The following is an 11,407-nucleotide window of genomic DNA, read 5'->3' as shown; positions in this document are numbered from 1 at the left end:
TTCCTATGGCACAGTGAGGTTACATGTGATGAACGAGGATACAAATGCTACAACATTTCAAAATAATAAGGTATGTGAAAACCTGCAGCGTTTATTATGTATCAAAAAGTAAGACAGATCTTTTTGTTTGTTCTGGTTTTTTTTGTTGTTGTTGTTTTTTTTTTTTTTTTTTCCTCTCTCTTCAAGCCAGGAGCTCCACAGAGAGGGGAAACAACCAAGTTCTTGAACAGATGAGAAAAACACCACTCCTACTTCAGCGTGTTAAACCAGTTTCCCTGCAACTCTTTTTACCCCACACCACCATTTAATAATATGAAGCACCTTAAGAAATACAATAGGAAGAATAATTTAGCTTATATTCAAACTACCCCAATTAAATGGGAACTACCTGACCCCGCTGAGGAGTCGGACATGCCTGCAGTTATCAAGATGGCAGGGAGATCAAGAGAGAGTAAGGGTGAGAAGTTGCAGGCAATTAATCAAGACGACCTTTCCATTTATTTTATCACAGAGCATCATCTCCACCAGCAGACTGTGTATCAGCCTGCTTTGGCATATTTCCAATTAACTGTTGATACACACTTCTCTGTATCACCTGTTTTATAAACAGCATTGCAGAATGTCTAGAGCACAGCAACTATGGACACTTCTTGGCTTCTGCTCTTCACTATTCCACGCTGAAACCTGTATTGTGTTACTTTCATGTAATCCAGAGGAGAAAAGTAAAGGATTAATGTATAAGAAACGGTCCTTTATAATACTGACTGGACAGTGTGCTGCCCCCTTCCTTGTATAGAGTGAAGTAAGTGTACTGGAAGCTAAATCCTTTTTGGCAGGAGCAAGGAAGAACCCATGCTTATCCCAGCCCCACTCTCCAGAAAGCGTTATCCATTTTTTGGATATGGTTCAGAGCATGAAAGAATCTGTGTACTTCTCTATAAGGGCATGAAGGAAAGGAAGGTTAATGATTGCACAACAGTTATTAAAGCGTAACAGCCCCGTTTTTAAGATACTTCAAGTCGTTCCACCACAGAGCCTTCTGCACTGTCTCTGACAAAGGGAACTTCCCATACATGGTCCGACACCAGCGTGAGGAGGGGGCAGCACATCACACAGGGTTTCAACGACGGTGCCGTTGCTGCCAGTACAAAAGAATGGGAGATCTTTGGGTTCCACCACCCCATTAAAAAGGATGACATGTTTTGATGACCACCAGCTTGTCCGTCTTTATCCTCTTATGCTCATCCTCTCCAACCTTCATCCTCCAGCTTTCCAAATGTTTCAGCACCATTTCAGTCATAGAAATTTCTGCTTTAATTATTGACGCTCATAAATGAGTGAATATATATGGAAGTGCAGAAAGCATCAGACATGTTACAAGAAAAACTACAGTTCTTCCTGAAAGGCATCTATGCTTAATAAAAAACAGATATAATAGCATGAGGAGAGGGGCTGAGGGGAAAACACTACAGACAACTTGAAAACAGATTTTTGGAGAGGGAGAAACACACCTAAGCACTTTTAACACACAAAAGGCAGCTCTGGACTACCAGAGAAGTGACAGAAGCAAGGGCTGTTTTAAGGAACCTATCACTTCCCACCTATCATCTCCCCATCCCACCTCCCCATGAGAAAAGAGGACCAGAAGAGGTATCTGCTGCCTCACGTCCTCTCATTGCCCGTTACTGTAGGTTTTGGCTAACCCAGACCTGCAGACTACCTTACAAAGAATGCGGAAGAAAGACAAAGCAATTTGTTTTCACAGAGAATCCACGGGAGGGTGGGGGGAACACAACCAACAACCCACAAACAAAAATGTAAGACAGCTAATAAGATTCCCAAACAGAAAGAAAACAAAGTAAAATATGCTGATGCGGCTTGTAATTCTAGTCCTGCAATAGATGTTACAGGCATTGTGAATTATAAGTGCTTCTATTTAATAGAGTTCTTTTCCCTTGTCAAGATGGCTAAAACATACACAAAACCAAGAATGGGCCTAGAGGAGAAAGACCCTAACAAGCAACTGTTAACAAACGGTAGATCACTTGATGAGGGGATGGTAAAGCCAGCTAGGTTGGCATGCAAGCAGAAAGCTTTGTTTATTGCTTTAATTGTTCCTCCCAATACACTGTCCCAGCTGATCTATGCTTTGATTTTCCTCTGAAAGTCTTTAAATGTGTATATAAAAAGTCAAAGCTTATGGTCTCAATGAACTATAAGAATTTCTTAACTTAAAGCATTGCTTAAAAATAAAAGTGAAATGAAAAAGTCCAAACAAAAGCTTCAGGCATAGGTTTCATTTGCACCTAGAATGAATGATTAATTTACAGACTTTATTTACGCTTACAACAATGGAGTACAAAAAGACCAACATTCCAGAAAAATTAAATACTTCTATGGAAGGGAGAGTCCTCTCCGGATGCATTAGGGAATCACATGAACAACATCTGCAACACTTAGCTGCCAGGCTCACAGACACGTCTGCTGGAAGACACCACTATACCACAAACAATCCACCCCACAACTGCGCAGTTTGGCCACCCTCCTACATTCTTGCCCCTGCCTTAGCGTGATATCTTGGCAGAGCTAATCTTGGGTTTGTTCCTGCATTGGAGAAGGGGAGAAGGCAGCCATGCTAGTGTCTTTCACTGCCTCACCAGGTATGGCATGGCACGCAGCACCCACCAGAAAAGAGTCTGACATGCAGATGGACAGCTAAAACAGCCTCTAAGTTATTAAAATATTTCAAAGCAACAACAAAAAGCCTGACTCGTCACTCAGACTGAACACTGCTTCCAAAAGGCTACAGCATTCTCTTTCCAAGGGTGACGGTGAAGGACTAGAGACCATGCCCATCAGGGCCAGGTCTTCAGCCAGCACTCAGGCTCACAGTTTTCCACACCTTCCTTCAATAAGCTTTCCAAGTGAGGAGAAAAATCATTTGCCTCACAACAGTACTAAAAATGAATGCATGAAAAACTATACAAAACAGTTGTGACAAAGGGCCCCATGATAACATTAGCTAGGTTATTATCAAGAGATTTCTCCTCAAACAGGGCTATTGCCTCCACTCCCATCCCCAAAATAACTGAATGTCAGTATTTTAGCCAATTCAGCAGGCTAGACCGCCCTCAAAACAAATGACCACATACTTTTGAATGCTTTGCAATTACTCCCCACTTGATCTTGATCAAAACCTAAGAAACTTTAGCAGACTTGCAGCAGACCTCTCAATCCAGAGGGTCGGGTCGTGTATCTCTCCCAGTGAGGCAGTTATCAAGACCGAAGTTCTCAGTCAGGGAGCAAAGCCTTCGTTAACTGCCCCAGAACCCAGTACTAAGCAGCAGAGCTGGTCTTTAATATTTCCAGCAACACAAAATGTTTGCTTGTGCATTAACCTGGTAAAATTTAGTAGCCGATAAGAAGTTGTGGCTAATTTGGATTAGTTTATAAATTCTCTTTTGGCATAAAAGTATTTGAGATTAAGGAAACAAAAGAAAACATGATCAGTAGAAACACGTACTGATGGGGGGCTGCTGTGGCATGCAAAACATCTGAGCACTCGCTAATTTGGCTGCAGGCTCTTGTTCAGAAAACAATGTCTGGCAATAATAGTATGATCCCAAGGAAAGGGCTCTATGGGGAAGTTATTTACTCTCTCACAAAGGCCGTATGATTTATACATGTTGTCGCTACCTATGCCAGAAAATTGATGACTGATTACCACATACTTATTTCAGGATCAGGTATCCAGCCTGAATTAACTAGATTAGGCCACATGGAATTTCTGTACTATTTACAGCACAACTGAGTATAACATTTGGTTTAAGTCAACAGAAAGAAGGAACTTTCAAACTGAATCCTGTAAGAACTAGAATATATTAAAGCAGCATGAATTAAATGTTTACTATTTATCACTATTAGTCATTTATTGCACAAACATCTGGATCCCATAAACACAGCCTGATAGAATGATATTAGTGGGGAGAGCAAAATAAATATATAAATAACAGCTTGTTAGACATCTGCAAAGTGCTGCTATCACTCATCCATTCCCAGCTCCCAGAGGACAAGTATTCAACTCTTCCCTTGTGTTGTTGGCTGGGTATTCATTCAGAAGTTTTGATGTCCCAGTTCTGCAGCTCCCTGTGCAAGAGGCATAAGGATCCCTGCTTGAGATTTTGCATGTCCTCAGTCACTGGGGACAAACCTTTGGGACAGCAGGACTAGGGAGTGGGCAAAAGTAAGGCAGGGACATGAAAGCACTCAGAGTAAAAAAAACCCCAAACCGTCTTTTTAGAAGACCATCACCAAAGACAGAAGTAAGTGAAATCACGTCAGGTGATTTCTAAGACCTAAGAAACAGCACCACATAGCAAAGCACCTGAATATACTCTGGTATGGTCTGATTAATATTAATAGAAACTGATAATTTTATTCATTTTAGGCTTATACATAATGCTTGCAAAACATCAACACGTATGGCTTCTTCTCCAAGCCACTTACTTCCCAGATCAATGAAAGTCTACAGGGCCTTGCTGGTGAAGCCTTCCTCACTTGCAACCTGTAACTGCTTTAACGGATACATAGCGATGGTCTATTAAACACTGTTCATTTCATGAATATTTCACTGACTAACATTTTTAATTTGAAGTTTATGAAATAATAACTATAGTAAAGCTCAAACTGCTTCACCATTAAGCCTACAACATATTTTTTGGGGGTATATGCATGAAGGTGTCTACATTCCCCTCATTGCTAGATAGACATTTAATTACGCAAAATCTCCATCCCTCTTTCTGCTCTTTGACAAAGTGGCTGTTCAGTATTATGTGGATCCACACACAGATCCTCAACAAGGAAGAAAGGAACCCATACTACCCAAAGATCAATCAATGTGGAAAATCTTTCGCATGAGTGTTAAAGCATGCTTGCTCTGCTTTTCCTCCTCCTGTAGACAGTGCAAGAAAGATGCTATTAAAGAGTTAAAGTAACTCAAAGTGAATGCCTGAGCCAGAGAAACAAAACACAGCCCTCTGACAAGAGCTCAGCACCACCTCCTCTGATATGGTACTGTCAGGATCAGCTTTTCCATTCAGGAAGAGCAGGCTGTCACCTGGGGCAGCAGAGCAGCCAGGGGCTGCTTATTGTCAGGGTAACAGCAGGATGCAAAGGAGGGCACTTCCCAATTAACCTGAGGCAGCACGTCTCCCAGAGACGGTGCTGGATAGTGTAAAATGACCCAATATAATAGGAACAGGAACATCTTGGACTCAAGCATATGGAAACTGAACAATCATCAGTGTGACCAAGGCTCCATCAAGAGAAATAAAACACTCTGGGGGCTCTTCCCTCAGTAACTAATTTCCCTGCTTCTTTTAACCCTCCTTCAGCATCCTTTCTGCTCCTTTCCCTTTCCTACACCAGTTCCTGCAATAGAACCATCTATTGCAGTTCCTGCAATAGTTCCATCTGCTTGCTAGCTATCCTCTCTCCTTTTCCCAGAGGCTTCTAGCATTGAGCTAGAAGAAGAAACAGATTAAAGATGGTGCAGAAAGACCAAGTGCAAACGAAAGCACTTCACCTGCACATGAGTGTTTCTTTCAGGCTTTACAGAAAGGAAGATAAAGGAAGAGAAAAATAGTGTTTTCAAACAGGAGCACTGCCACACTGCATTACTCCATCCACAGAAGGAGCTGTGCCCACACCCTGGCTGCCACACCCTCTTAGAGCTCTCGAAGGACCACAGGTGTCCTGATTTGGGCTGGATTGGCCACTCAGGTGAATGATGGATGCTCTCCCCTACCTCTCTTCAAAGAGGGGCAGGAGAAGCTTATGAGTTTAGAAGGAACTAAACTACTTTAATGAAATATTAACAATAAACCAAAAAGGAAATAATGAAACGTATACATATCGAGCTCCCAGCCTGATGATCACGTCACCAGCTGGCACTGGGGAAATCCCAGACTGCACTCAGTGACGGACAGGAACTGGATTTCGGATCTGCATTCCGGACCAGGATCAAAGGCAGATAAACAGACACAGTCCTCCTCAGACGTCGGCCACTGAAGAAAGAGAGCTGACCCTTTGATCATGAGGCAGATGGGATGGAATACCCTGCTAGTCAGTTTTGGGTCACCTGTCCTGTCCACTCCTCCCTGGAGGTGGGACCCCACTATATGCTTTTCCAGTTCAGACCCCCCAATTTAGTACACAACCAAGTTAGCTGACCTTGAGTGTTATAACAATAAGTATAAACAAGAGCCTCTCTACATACCATCCCTTGGCATAAACTATAAACATAGGTCTTATCACCTGGAGAGCGAACAGTGTCTACACAATAATGCTGTTAATTTCAGTAGTTAGAAGAGGCTTAGCTAAAAAGTGAAGTTACTGAACAGAAAATTGGTCCAGTGTTGCCCCAAACGAGGGCAACAGGCCACCATCCCACGGTGCTGCAAGCTGTTGGATGATGATGACATTCAAAGCACCCAAGTTCAGACGCACCCCAGGGCTCAGCAACGGGAATGCCCAGACCCACAGCACAGCCTGCCCCCATTAGAGCAGCCAGGCTCTTTGTTGCCTACTCTGCTCCCCAGAAAACCGATGCTGGTTGGTAACATCACACACTCATAGAATGGTTTGGGTGGGAACCTTAAATATCACCTAGTTCCACCCCCCCGCCCTGGGCAGGGACACCTCCCGCTAGACCAGGTTGCTCAAACCATCCCGCTCAAGCAAGCCGCAGGAGAGGGTTCAGCCGCCACCCAGAGCCCTGAGGAGCGGCGGCCACCCGGAGCCCCCGGCAGAGAGGACCCGCACACAAACCGCAGGGCGGTCCGCAGCCCACCCCGGAGGCCGCGGGGAGCTCCCGCTCCAGCTCCTGCCTCGCACCGCAGCCCCCGCGGGGGGCACACGGGAGGCAGCGAGGGGTGCCGGTGCCCCGCCAGCCAGACGGGACGGGAGGACACTTACCGGCGCAGCACCGCGGCGGGGGGAGAGGAGGCTGCCGCCATTTGAGGGCTGAGGGGCAGCGCCGCCGCGCGCGGCTGAGCAGGAGGAGGCGCGCGGCGGTTCGGGAAGGTTCTGCCCGCGCGAGGCGGGTCCCTCCCGCCGGCGGCGTCGAGCGCAGGGCGGCGGTGCCGTTCTCAGGTGAACGGCATTAGCGGGGCGACCGAAGCCCCGTTCCTTTGGAGCGCGGCCGCTCTCCCAGCAGCAGCAGCGGCGGTCGGGAGGAGGGGGCGATGGGAGCTTAAATGGAGCAGTTTCCCCGAGGAACCGTCGCCTCGTGGTTACGGCAAAAGGCTCCGGGCCGGGGGAGCGGGTGTGGGGCTGTGCCTGCCGCAGCATGGCGGTGCGGCCCGCGCTGAGCGACGGAGAGGTTTTTGTGCTTTCCCTTCCCCTCGAGATGGGAGCGATGTTGCCCTCGCACCAGCCCTTCTTCCCCAGACCTGCCGCCCAGCACGTGAAACTGGGAACCCCTCAGCGACAGGAACTGATGCGGTGCCGTGTTCCTGCCGGTGGCACGTTTATGAGTTATACCTGCTTAGGGCTCCAGTAACTCGAGTAGGATTGCTTCCACAGGAAGGAGATAAAAACACCCCGACAGCACGGCTGGGATGGTTCATGCACCGCCGCCAGCTCCTCCTGCGGCTGTGGTAGAAACTGAAGTGTGGTGATGCTCGGGCAAAACAACAGCGGTGTTACTTGCTACAGTTGCATAAACACCTAGCCAGTCTCACTTCGGGAATCATCACTTTCTCATCCCCTACCTTACTAACATTACCGAAACCAGGTGCACAGCTTAATTCAGTTCTGTAACTGGATTTTCACCGATCACATTTGGTCAAAGTACTTCTGAATATGAAACAAAAGAAATTCTGTTAATCATTCTGTAACATTTGGTATAACAACCACCGTTTATTGCCTGCAAATCCGTTCACTACAATGATGGTGAAAAAAGTAAGAGGACTATACAGTATTAAAGCTAATTAATTTTTAAAAGAGGATAGGTTTTAGGAGGTTTAAGGGCTTTTTGTAACGTTGGCTCAAGTGTAACAATAGGAGTAAACAGACTGCAGTTTCTGCTTGAATATTTCTGTGTTAGGAGTCTGTTTTTTTAGCAGAAAAATATTCTCCATCAACTCCACCGGCAGCTTTATCTCTCTGTAATACAGGAAGGTACGGCATATCACACTGGAACAGCATCCAAAGGCCAATGCAAGGACAACACACACGACAGAGGCTCAGTTTTAGGGTTTATTTGATCTGCTAACATTCATTCTTGATCGAGACAAAAACAATTAGATGATTATTTTTTTTAAATCCAATTTTTCTTGTGGAAGAAAAGAAAAACCTTTTAACACTTTTTTTTTTTTGTAAGATGCTATAAATAAATATATAAAGCTTTAAGTGTTACTTGGCTCAAGTTAAACAGTTGTCTTTTGTTATTTTTAAGTTCCAGAAGTGGAAAAAAAAATTGCAAACCATACACATTCAGCCCAATGGAATGACTCCAGCCACAATCACTTTCAGAGAAGCTGAAGCTGTTCGATCTACAATATGGAGGGTGGAAGGTGGGTGGGGGGACAGCTGTATTTTTTTACCCTCAGTCACACAACTCCTAAACGATAAGAACTGGGCTCCTTGGTAGGTAAAGCAGACAAGAAAGGAGGGAGGGAGAAAAAGAAAGTCCCGTCTGCATTGCTCTTTGCCTTCCCTGTGCAGATTGTACACCAGAGAGGAAAGAAGAGACAATATAAGCAAAGCCTCAGACAAAAACAAATGCCAGTGAAAAACAGAATCAGAATCGGGTAGGGATGGTGAGAAATCCTGTGGCTGTTGCATGTTTGCCTGGCAGACTACACACAAACACAGAGGAACACATTGAGAGAGGGTGGGGATTTTTGTCTTCCTTATGAAAAAAAGATGAAAAGGGGCAATAAAAATAAGTTAAATCATATTCCAATATGTACAAAACAAATCATGCTCAGTAAACCATTTGAATATAAAATTATTCATTATAGTACAACTCTCTCAATCCAGTCTGCAGAACTGACACCTGGGGGAAAACAGGGAGGGGGAATTGTGGAGCTTTGAGGGATGAGACAGACTCATTTGCAAATCTTTCGGTTCTTTTTCAGCTTGCATGGCTAAAAATTACAGAGAAAACCACCTGCAGCTGGGACAATACAGGCTTTAATACCCACGTGCTTATCAGGACTGCGTTCACCTTGGCAGAACTCCCGCAGATGGGGCAAAACAAGCAGCCACGGATAGCTCGGATTGTGTGCGGAGGCACAAGCTCCACTGCTCGCTGGTTTACCTGAACTGCTGCTAACTGACCTGTGCTCTAAAGGCTTGGCTCTGCTGCTGATCAGGCAGCGAATCCTGCATTTGCTTCTGCCACCAGAACATGATCTGCTATTAGTGAAAACAAGAACACAAAGATAATGCAGCCAGCCTTGTGATTTGAATCCAGCAGATAGCGTGAGTTTCATTCCAAGCTACAGCCCTGGAAATACAAAGTTTAGCATAGTCTGTGTTGCAGATTTCTGTAGCACCACCCATTTTTGCGACATTTGGAAAATTCTCCAGGACAGGAGGGGGTCTCGGTAACTCTAAATGTCAGTAAGAAGCTAGAGAAGCGTTTAAACCCAGGATATAAACCTAGGTCAGGCCCTGTTCTGTAATGTCAGTCATTACCTTCTGTAGCTGTTCAGTGATCTCTGTGAAGTGATTTGATGGGCTCAGAGTGAAAACTTCCTAACTGGCGTGTGTCCGTACTGCCACTGCGGTGGTCCTTCTGCCTTGTTCGTATTCTCAGCAATGGCGCTGCCCTTCCTGCTCCTACAGGACAGCCCTGGGAGAGAGGATTCAAAAGCTTGTTGGGACCTTCCTTTATGCTGCTTCCATTGCTATCCCAGTTTTGTAAGCAAGTAAGGGACTATGAGGTGCAAAAACATCAACCTGAAGTGCTCCCTGTTTATTCCAAAATGTTGTGCATGAAGGGAGCAATTCAGGCAAGCTAGAAATTTACACTGATCCTTTGTTGAGAGTTTTTTTGTTGATGACTTTGAACCTCATGACAGCCTGGGTCTGCAACGTTACCAGTCAATCGTGCATTTTGTGACCTGGGTACAGAACAAGGTGGCATCTGACTGGCTGGGAAACTCTGGAGCAGGAAGAAAACTCCTTAAACAGAGCTAGCTGGGATAAGACAAATGAGCAAGAAGTTTTCTTCAGCATCAGCAACTACTAAGCGGTGAACTTAACACTGTTCAGGTGACTAAAAGCAAAAGTGACGTCCTCCTCCTCAGCGCTGCAGCGTGTCTTGGCCTTTCCACCCTCCCAAAGCAGGAGTGGAGTCCACTGGCAACTCCCCACTCAGAGCATCGCCCTCGTTGGCAGACACGAAAGGGTCAGCACAGTATAAGATGGCAGAGGCTGAGCCATCATCTTTGCCCTGGTACCAGGTAACTGCCTGTCCAAAATACTCACTCACACTAATACTGCTGACTGCATAGAGCCTTAGAAATCCCTAACACAGCCCTAGCTTTTGGCAAGGCTTTTCACGGGGTATCCCTGGAACCACAGCAGAAACACCGTAGGATGGACAAGCATCCGACTAGGTAAAATCTGAATTTAAGAGGAACCGTCTCACCAATTCCAGTAAGAGACAGGTCGCAATCTTCACCTGCCCTCACTGTACCCAGCACTCACCTATCCTGACCTGGATTGTGACACGTTGATGGGCCCCATGAAGAAACACTCCATGTAGTGAAGAAGGTCTCAGTGCGCCTGGAAGCCACAGGAAAAACATTTTGGAAGAAAGGGGCAGATATTGAACAAGAATGTACTATCTGGCCACTACTTCTGCTGGAGTGCCTTAAAGCCGTTGTTCTCTATTCATTTTAAAACTACACATACATTTTTCATGTTATTGTAGCATCAAATAATCAGTCCTAAAAATAAAAGAAATTGTACCACTTCAAACTGTAGTACATAGAAATCACAAAAAACTACATTCACATTATGTTAAAAAAGTTCCCTTAAACCCACTAAAGGAAGAAGATGGTGCCAGGTATGTCCTGCAAGCCACACTCTGGCACACAGCACCTGCAATACACAAAAGCATGGCTTACAGCCATAGACCAGCACAGCAGCCAGGGTGAGTGGTGGCTTTTGGGTCATTCTCTTCATTTCTGATACTCGGAATCTGTTTCAAAGTGCCCTAAACTTCTCATAGCTTGGAGTGCCTCTTTACAGTGTACAAATTTGCTCTTCCCAATGTACAGGTGGAGAAACTGAGGCATTTGCCGGGCACAGGATTTGAATCTAGAAATTTTGGCCTCAGTGCTGAGCTGAGGTCAGCCCTCCTTTTGTGGGTTGAAGTGAAGCTGTTAAC

The sequence above is a fragment of the Vanellus vanellus genome, assembly GCF_965231255.1.
Source record: "Vanellus vanellus genome assembly, chromosome: 8".
In the NCBI taxonomy this organism is placed as follows: domain Eukaryota; kingdom Metazoa; phylum Chordata; class Aves; order Charadriiformes; family Charadriidae; genus Vanellus; species Vanellus vanellus.
This window is presented reverse-complemented; position numbering follows the sequence as displayed.